The sequence below is a fragment of the Pan paniscus genome, chromosome 1 (genome assembly GCF_029289425.2).
Source record: "Pan paniscus chromosome 1, NHGRI_mPanPan1-v2.0_pri, whole genome shotgun sequence".
Lineage (NCBI taxonomy): Eukaryota > Metazoa > Chordata > Mammalia > Primates > Hominidae > Pan > Pan paniscus.
This window is the reverse complement of record NC_073249.2, coordinates 163,857,501-163,866,676: the sequence shown is the minus strand read 5'-3', so window position 1 is coordinate 163,866,676 and position 9,176 is coordinate 163,857,501.

The window sequence follows — 9,176 nt, the reverse complement described above, 5'->3', positions numbered from 1 at the left end:
GATGCTGCAAATTTCTACGAAGGAATAGACCTGTACAGAAGGCATCACTTCTGTGGGCATTTTATTGGAATGCTCTTTATTTCATCACAGAGTAGCCTCATTATGAGGAACCCTGGGTGAAATTCCTGTCTTTCTCAGTTCAGGATTAACTGGGCTTCTCCTAAGAACTTGGCCTGTGGGCATATTGTCTCTTGGATGCTGTGAATGCTGTGACTGATCAGGTTTCTCTTTTTGCACTGATTGTTAGAGCTCTCTGATCCCAAATGTGAATCCCACCCATTGTGAACAGACAGAACTTTGTGGTATGCATTGCTGCGTTACAGTCTCACTCCTGGCTCAGTTTCAGGTTCCAAGTCCTACATCTTTTTTTCTTATCAATTTCTAATTTGTTCTTCCCTGATCTACTGTATATAATCTGACAAGGAACCTTAAATTGTTTTCAGAACAAGGTGAGGTATAAATAATTAAGCAGAAATTTTAATTCCATGTTGAATCTCCAAACCGTTTTGTAAAACCTGGTAATGGACTCAACCTGCACAATATTCCTATCGATCTTGACATAAGGAATAAGAAGCTAAGTTATAAACTCCTTACACAGAGCAGTCACCCTGGGAACACTGCAGGACCCAGGTAGGGACATCCAGGAGATGGAACGGTTCCCCACTGTCCCGTCCAAATGAACTAGGATGCCATATCCATCCTACCTAATTAAGGAGTGCTTGAAAACAGGGCCTTTTTCTTGATTTACAAACCCTCCTCATCATCATTTATAGTGCACTGATATGTGAAGGCAGGGAGGAGAGACACTTAAGGGAAGATGGGTATTTCCTTAGATGACATTGGTGAGGGCAAGTGTCACCTTCACACAAGCACCTCCGCTCAGATAGCTTGTTAAGAGTTAGGTGGCAGCGGATGGAACACGCTGTACTTATCGACAAAGCACTGATATTATCCATATTTGTACAGAAATTCAAGGACAGGACATAGATCAAGTGAGCCCAGTAGCATGTCTTTAACATTTGCTAAAAGATAAGCCTGCTGTTGGTTTTGATGCATAAGAAACTAGGGAAATCCAGTTTATTTGGGAAAAGGGTTTTTTGCAGATGTAATTAATTTCAGGATATAGAGATCAGATCATTCTGTATTATCTGGGTGGGCCCTAAATCCAATGACAATTGTTCCTAATAAGAGAAAAGTAGAGGAAGATTTGGGACACACAAAGGATTTCTGGCGATGAAGTCAGAAGCAGAGACTAGAGTTACGCAGGCACAAGCCGAGGGGCACCTGCAGCCACCAGAAGGTGGAAGAGGCAAGGAACGGCTCCCCCTTAGAGCCATTAGAAGGAGCTATTGCTCCTAGATTTCAGACTTCTGGCCTCCAGAACTATGAGAGAATAAATTTCTGTTGTTTAAGCACTAGGTTTGCACCTTTTGTTAAGGCAGCCCAAGGAAACTAATACAGCCATCAATTCCCCCCAGTCCTCCTGAAGCTCCCTTAGACCACAATCTTCAAACCTCCTTCTTCATCGAGTTCATTCCAGTGACTGCATCCATCCCCCTGAAGCTCTCACCCTCCAGCCTGGACTCCTAACTGTGCCCACACTCCAGATTCTCAGTACTGCTCCAGACAGGTGTCAACCCGAAACCCAGATCACCACCCCTCCCTTTTCCCCTCTGTTCCTGCTGTCCGGCAAGAGAGACAAATAACTATGAAGATTTGGCCCCCAAGAGTTCTTACTGTCAAGCTTCAACTTACTGCCCAGGATTAAGAATACTTCTCTTTCATGTGCTTCGGTCAGAAGCTTCCTGATGTAATCTTGCACAAGAAGACTGAGCCTACTGGGTGTAGGTTCTAGAACATTCCCTGTACCCCACATTAAAACATCTTTCTCAAAGGAGGAGATTTCTCTCAGTTGAAAACAACCGTTTACCTGACCCTGATGACCCATTTATCCCCTATTTTGTGTCTCTCCTTTCTTTGTGGGATTTCTCAGGCCAGCCATTTATGCCAACTACCTCCATTTTGTCTTTACTAACAGTTTCCGTAACCCACGACAGTCTCACTGTTTTCTTTACAAATAGGGCTCTTTCTCTCTCTCTCTCTGATTTGTTGCTGGAGAAAATTTGCTTTTTCTTATCCTTAAAAAAAAAAAAATTGCCGGGCGCGGTGGCTCACACCTGTAATCCCAGTACTTTGGGAGGCCGAGGCGGGCAGATCACGATGTCAGGAGGTCAAGACCATCCTGGTCAACATGGTGAAACCCCGTCTCTACTAAAATACAAAATATTAGCAGGCCGTGGTGGTGCACGCCTGTAGACCCAGCTACTCGAGGCAGGGGAATCTCTTGAACCCGGGAGGCGGAGGTTTCAGTGAGCCGAGATCGTGGCACTGCACTCCAGCCTGGTGACAGAGCAAGACTCTGTTTCAAAAAAAAAAGAAAAAAAAAAATTGGCTGGGCATGGTGGCTCACGCCTGTACTTCCAAGTTTTGGGGAGGCCAAGCGGGGAGGATCGCTTGAGCCCAGGAGCTTGAGGCCAGCATGGGCAACAAAGTGAGACCCCCATCTCTAGAAAACTTAAAAAATTAGCTGGGTGTGATGGCGCATGTCTGTGGTCCCAGCTATGTGAAAGGCTGAGGAGGGAGGATCATCTTGAGCCCAGTAGTTCAAGGCTGCAGTGAGTTATGACTGCACCATTGCACTCCAGCCTGGGTGACACAGCGAGACCCTGTCTTAAAAAAAAAAAAAAAACAAACAATACCCAAAAAACAAAACAATGAATACATAAATGAATAATAAATAAAAATTTCAGCTACTGCCTTGATCTTCTTGTCTCTCTGACAATGACTCCTGGGATATTGCACAATTCCTAATCACCTTTCTTCTCTCCTGCCTCTCTGACTATTCCCTTTCTTTGCTGTCTCCTCCTCCTCCTCATGCCTCCAAGGGTGTCCTTATTGACAAAGCACTGATATTACCCATATTGGTACAGAAATTTAAGAACAGGACATAGATCAAATAGCCCAGTACCATGCCTTTAACACTTGCTAAAAAGGTAAGCTTGCTTTTAGTTTTGATGCATATGAAACTGTCTGTCTCCTCTTCAATCTTAATACAACTCCTCAGAAAGCTCGCCATTTTAATGACTGCAATAGTCACAATATTAGTCCTTATTCCTAAACTTAGGTGTCTTGTTTCACACCCCAGTGCCAGTCCATGTCATTGCCAACTGGGTATTTTTTACAAAGATGTCTCACACCACCTCAAACTCAAGCTATCCCATATCAAACCAACTTCCCTATCTCGGTTTCCACCACCCAGACTTTTCTTCATCTTTTCCTTCATCATGAGTCTACTCAGATACCTAGTCTTGTCAGCTTTTCCAATAAAGTTTTGCTCATACACTCTCTCTCTTCATACTTTTGCCCGTTCCAGACCTTCATCACTACCCACTTTTCACTATGCAAGGCACTGTCCTTATTTAAACATGCCCCCATCTGCTCCCAGTAGACTGCAAGTTCCCCAAGCACATTCATTTTGGATCTCTGGTGCCTAACACAGATGTAAGCCCATTGAGACTCAGTAAATGTCTGCTGACTGCATGAAGAAATGAATACATAGATCACTACCTGTATTAGTCTGTTCTCACACTGCTGATAAAAACGTACCCGAGACTGGGTGATTTATGGGGGGAAAAAAAAAGAGGTTTAATAAATTCACAGTTCCACGTGGCTGGGGAGGCCTCACAAACATGGCGGAAGGTGAAAGACACGTCTTATATAGCAGCAGACAAGAGACAGAAAAAGAGCCAAATGAAATGGGTTTCTCCTTATAAAACCATCAGATCTCATGAGACTTATTCACTACCAGGAGAACAGTATGGGGTAAATTGCCCCCATGATTCAATTTTCTACCATGGGGTTGCTCTCACAACACGTGGGAGTTATGGGAGCTACAATTCAAGATGAGATTTGGGTGGGGACACAGCCAAACCACATCACTACTGGAGCCTCTTTTACCTGGTCCCTTCCTCCCTCCCTCAAATTGTCTTGTGATCCCTGCAAAATATACTCTTATTCTTAAATCTTGCATTCTTTTAAGATCTTGGAGAGTAGTCGTCATTATTCTTATTTTATAGATTGAGGAAACTAGAAGCTCAGACAGGCTAAGCAACCCACTCAAGGTCCCAGAGCGAGAAAGTGGTAGAGTCTGGATGGAATTCCATGCTTTTTCATTTGGTATGTGCTGCCTCCTTTGGGGCAGTGGTGGAAAATTATGTTGGGTAGAAAATCCCAAATTATACAGGACTTTGAAAGCCAGGTGGAGCAGTCTGAACTTGACCCAGATAGGACTAGTCTTCAGTAACAGAGGGGCGACAGTACATACTTCTTAGCGTTGTTTGGAAAATCGAGGAAAAGCCCATATAATACAAAGCAGCCAAAATAAAGCCACCATTGTAGATTCTCAAAGATGGTAAAGTTATTACTTTTAATGTTTTGTTTGTGCACGTCTTTACTCCCAGCTAGATTAAAAGCTGCTTGAGGGTATGGGCCACAGGTGATATTTTTCTTTTCTTATTTTTATTTTTTTGAGATGGAGTCTCACTCTGTCGCCCAGGCTGGAGTGCAGTGGCGCAACCTCTGCTCACTGCTACTTTCATTTCCCAGGTTCAAGTGATTCTCCTGCCTCAGCCTCCTGAGTAGCTGGGATTACAGGGGCCCGCCATCACACTCTGCTAATTTTTTGTATTTTTAGTAGAGATGGGGTTTCTCCATGTTGGGCAGGCTGGTCTCGAACTCCTGACCTCAAGTGATCTGCGCACCTCCGCCTCCCAAAGTGCTGAGATTACAGGCATGAGCCACCATGCCCGGCCCTTTCCTTTTCTTTTTAAAGATTTGTGTTATTTATAGTGGCTAAGAGTGTGACCCTTGGGTCTGGCAGGCACAGCTTGGGTGTCCTCTCTGCCAACTCTGAAAATGCAGGCACAAGTCTGTCCACCTTGCCGTGCCTCAATTTCCTCGTTGGTAATTTGGGTTTAAGAATAGTGCCTACTTAATAGATTACTGTCAGGATTGAATGAAATAGTATATATAATGTGCTTGCCACATTACTTTACAAAATTACTTTCGTGCCTGCCACAAAGTAATTCTGAATAAACAGTAATTACTATTACTTTTGAATTAATAGTAATAGTGATAATAGTAATAAAAGTAATAGTAATAGTTATATAGTAGTTATACTAATTAATACTATAATAGTTATAGTAGTTATACTAATATAATAGTTACTACTTTTATAATTGTTATATTTACTTTTATGATATTTTTGGCTTGAAGGGAAATTTCTTTTAGAAGTCAGGGTTAGAAATAGCTTCATTGCTCTTGATGGACTGCTGCTTCTCATAGCTATACAAACTAGGTTTCTCTGGGTGCCAGGTAGCTCAAAAGTAAACTTGAAATTTCATCATAGCAGCTGTTAGATACTAGTATTCAGAAAATATATCTGACTTCTCCTTTTTTGAGTTGTATTTCCTACTTCCATCTCTGTTTCTCTATTTCACTAGTATGGTAAGCTGCCTTTCAAAGCACTTCTCTTTCAGTCATTGCTTTTCACCCTCTTCTTGGTCATGGTCCCCTTGACTGAACCCTCTCTCTGAGAAATCTACATGTATGTCCTAACTCTCCCCACTACAATTTTGCATCTAATTTTAGGACACTCCTGGGCTTCCCAATGTCCTCTCCAAATAGAAGCCCCTGATTTAGGTGGTGACTGGATAAAATAAAAGAGAGAGGAGACAGGAGGAGGTGGGGCGGGAGTGGAGGGATTAGGAAGAAATATCACAAAACCTTAGCTTTGAAAGAAGCCTGTGAGTCATGCATGTGACTTCCCTCGGGGCTGGAATTCCCACTCTAAAACACCTGCTGCTAAGGGAATAATAGCTCTTCTTCCCCTTGCACCTGGGGGAGGCTCCTGCTCCCAGAACAGTCCACTGCAGAACTGGCAGCACTCCCTGGTAGAATGCTTCTCCTTCCTCTGCTGAATTGGCCACCTCGTCCCCTACAGAATCATGCACACATCTGCAGACACCTCTTCAGCTACCGGAAGACTGTTTTCATGGTTGCTAGATCCTTCTCTTCTCTAGAGCAAACAGCTGCAATGCTTTCAGTCCTTTCTTACATGGTAGGGTTTCACGGTTCCTGCCTGATTTGGTTGGTCTATACCTTCTGTGGGATCTGCTTTTCAAAGCTGCCCTTCTCGCGTGGGAGTGGAGCTCAGGAGCCATATTTACACCATGTCCCTCCACCCCCACCTCCCACCTGTGGCTGATGGAATCCAGGAGAACCCTAAACCTAGATAAGAGGCCAGTCATGCATTCTCCCCTGGACATTTGGAATTGGATTCAGGGTCACTACTTAGTTTCTGCTGGTCTTTTGCATGCAAAGATGTAACCCTGCTGTCTCCTCTATGCATTCAGAGGTGTGACCCTCTGTCTGCATAGTGGAGAAAGCCAAGAATAAAGTAGGTGTAGAGGCAGAGAAGACAGTGCAGGTGGCATTGGAGAGGGAAAGAGAAAAGAGAGTAATTGCTAGTTCTGGACAACTCTCCAGTTCCTGGTTCCATTCTTCTTTCAATCTTGGCTGCCCTTTTGGGTTCCATGAAATATTCCTGTGACCTTGTAATAAATGCCCCTTTTTGTTTAAACCAGTTGAAGTGAGTTTCTGTTAAGTGCAAAGTCAGTCTCCTCCTCTCCTCTCCTTTGTCCCCCTCCCCAGCCCTCCCTTCCTCTCTTCTCATTTCTCCTCCCCATAATTCTTGGGTTCTCATGACTTCCATTTATTTCTATGCCTTTCCACCGTCCACATTTGCCTTGCTGCAGATCAAATCTCTCTAGCTATTTAATCCTGAAGCTCTGCTTCTCTTTTGAATAGGGAAGCCTGGTCTCTCATTCCAACCTCACACTCTACAAGGCAAAATACTTCTTTTCCTTTAAACCTCCTTCACTGGCCACTGAGATCAATCAGTCCTGACCTTTGTCCTTGTCTCTGGCTTCCGATTGTCCTCCAGGAGTTTCAAGATCCCTACATGTTTTGTAATCCTCTCTCCAACCATGGCCTCAAGATCTGCCTGTTTCCTCTTAATCTCCACAGCTATATTGTTGCCCTTGTTTGTGATTACTGGGATGTTGTCCTCCCTAGTCTGTTGGCTAGCAGCTTCCTCCACCTACTGTCACTTTACAATGCTTCCAAAAAATGATACTTCCAAACAAGATGTTGCCCTATCCTCATAAACCTGATGAAGATGGCTGTATTCCATTACCCAGCTATGGTCACTTTAAGCTTCTCTGGGGGTGTTCATGTTCTGGTGATTAGAAATGAGTGGAATAGTCATTTCTTTCCTATGATTAGAAAGAGTGGAATAGTCACTGTCCTGATCAACCATCTTTAATGCCTCCCTATTTTCCTCAGGATAAAGTTCAAGCTTCTTAGTCTGACAAAGTTTTTCCACATCCTGATTTCTACCAACATTTTTTAGGGACCCTCTTCTCAAGCCAGACCATCTGCCCATTGTTTCCAAATTTCACTTTGGGCTTTCTCACCTCTGGGCTCTGCATTTACTGATTCATGAGGCACATGTTTGTTGTGGTACCAGGCACTGGGGATGAAACCGTGAAAAAGACAGTTGGCTATCAAACATGCTTTCACCCCATGCCAGTCTGGAATGTTTTCTTTATTTAGGCCATTCCTTTTTACTAAATTCTACCCAACCTTCAAATTCCCACTAACATTCATCTCTTCCACAATCACCTCTGCCTGAAATGACCTCTCTTAAACTCCTGTTTGCCTTTTCATTTGTACCCTAAAGTTACTTAGCACTTAATACCTGGATTTGAATCTGCACACTATGTCTCCTGGACTGGATTTCAGATCCTTGAAATGCAGTGTCTACTTCTGCTTCAGCTGCCCACGGGCCTTTGCACACAGCAGGATCTAAATAAATGCATGGGATTTATTGCTGCAGCTTAGAGTCAAATTTCCTTAAAACAACCACAAGTGAATGTGGATATGCATTTCCCTCTTGGTTGACTTGCCTGAGATTTGGTGTGTCCATTGGTTCAACATTTGTATGCTTAAAATCAACCATGTCCTCCGTGCTTCAACATGGAAGAACCTTGAAAACATACTATATAAAATAAGCCAGTCACAAAAGGATAAATATTGTGTGATTCTGCTTATATGAAGTACCTAGAGTAGTCAGATTTATAGGGACAGAAAGTAGAATGGTGGTCACCAGGGGTTGGGGAAGGGAGAATGGGGAGTTCATGTTTAATGGGCATAGAGTTTCAGTTGAGGAAGAGGAATGCGTTCTGGAGATGGATGGTGGTGATGGTTGTAGAACAATGTGAATGTGGTTAATGTCACTGAACTGTAACGCTTAAAATGGCAAATTTTATGTTATGTATGTTTTGCCACCATAAAAAAAAAAATCAACCCAGTTCTAGGCTTTGTAAAAGTGTGGTCCATATCTCCCACCTCTCTGGACTCCTCCCATCGCTTCCCATTTCTAGTCATTTGGTAGCACAGAATAAATACTTAGGGAAGTGAAGTGCATGGCATTATTTCCTTGGAACTGAGAAGGCAAATTAGACGGGGAATCCTTGAAAATGCTTTATACACTTCTCACGTTTCACCTTGTCACTGTCTCTTCAGGATGTGAGTGGAAAAAAAAGTGTCAAACCTCAAAGCCAACGAGAGAAGGTGTTTTCTGAGCTCAGATGAAGAAATCTGCAAAATTAGGAAATAATGTTTGTGCCATTTCTGGAAGCTCCGGACAGGCTTGGTTCACCTCCAAGTGATTTACCTGTGGCTCTCGATGATTATTTACTTGCCTATTCAGTTCAAGACAATCACAGGAATGTACGGCCCATAAATTAGAATAGCTATGAAACACAGGCTGCCTTTATGTTGAAACATAACTTTTGCATTTTTTTTTTACAAAGGGAAAATACATTTAATATACAGGCTCAGAGTGATCACTCTGTTCTTACTGCCTCCTTTTTAATATCAGAGTTCAGATCGGATCTCTTGCCTGTCCTAGGTCTTTGCCCTTGTGGCTGATGAAGCACCCAGGAACAGATATTTCCCCCAGACTGAGCCCTGCTGGGGAGCTCTGAGGCCCC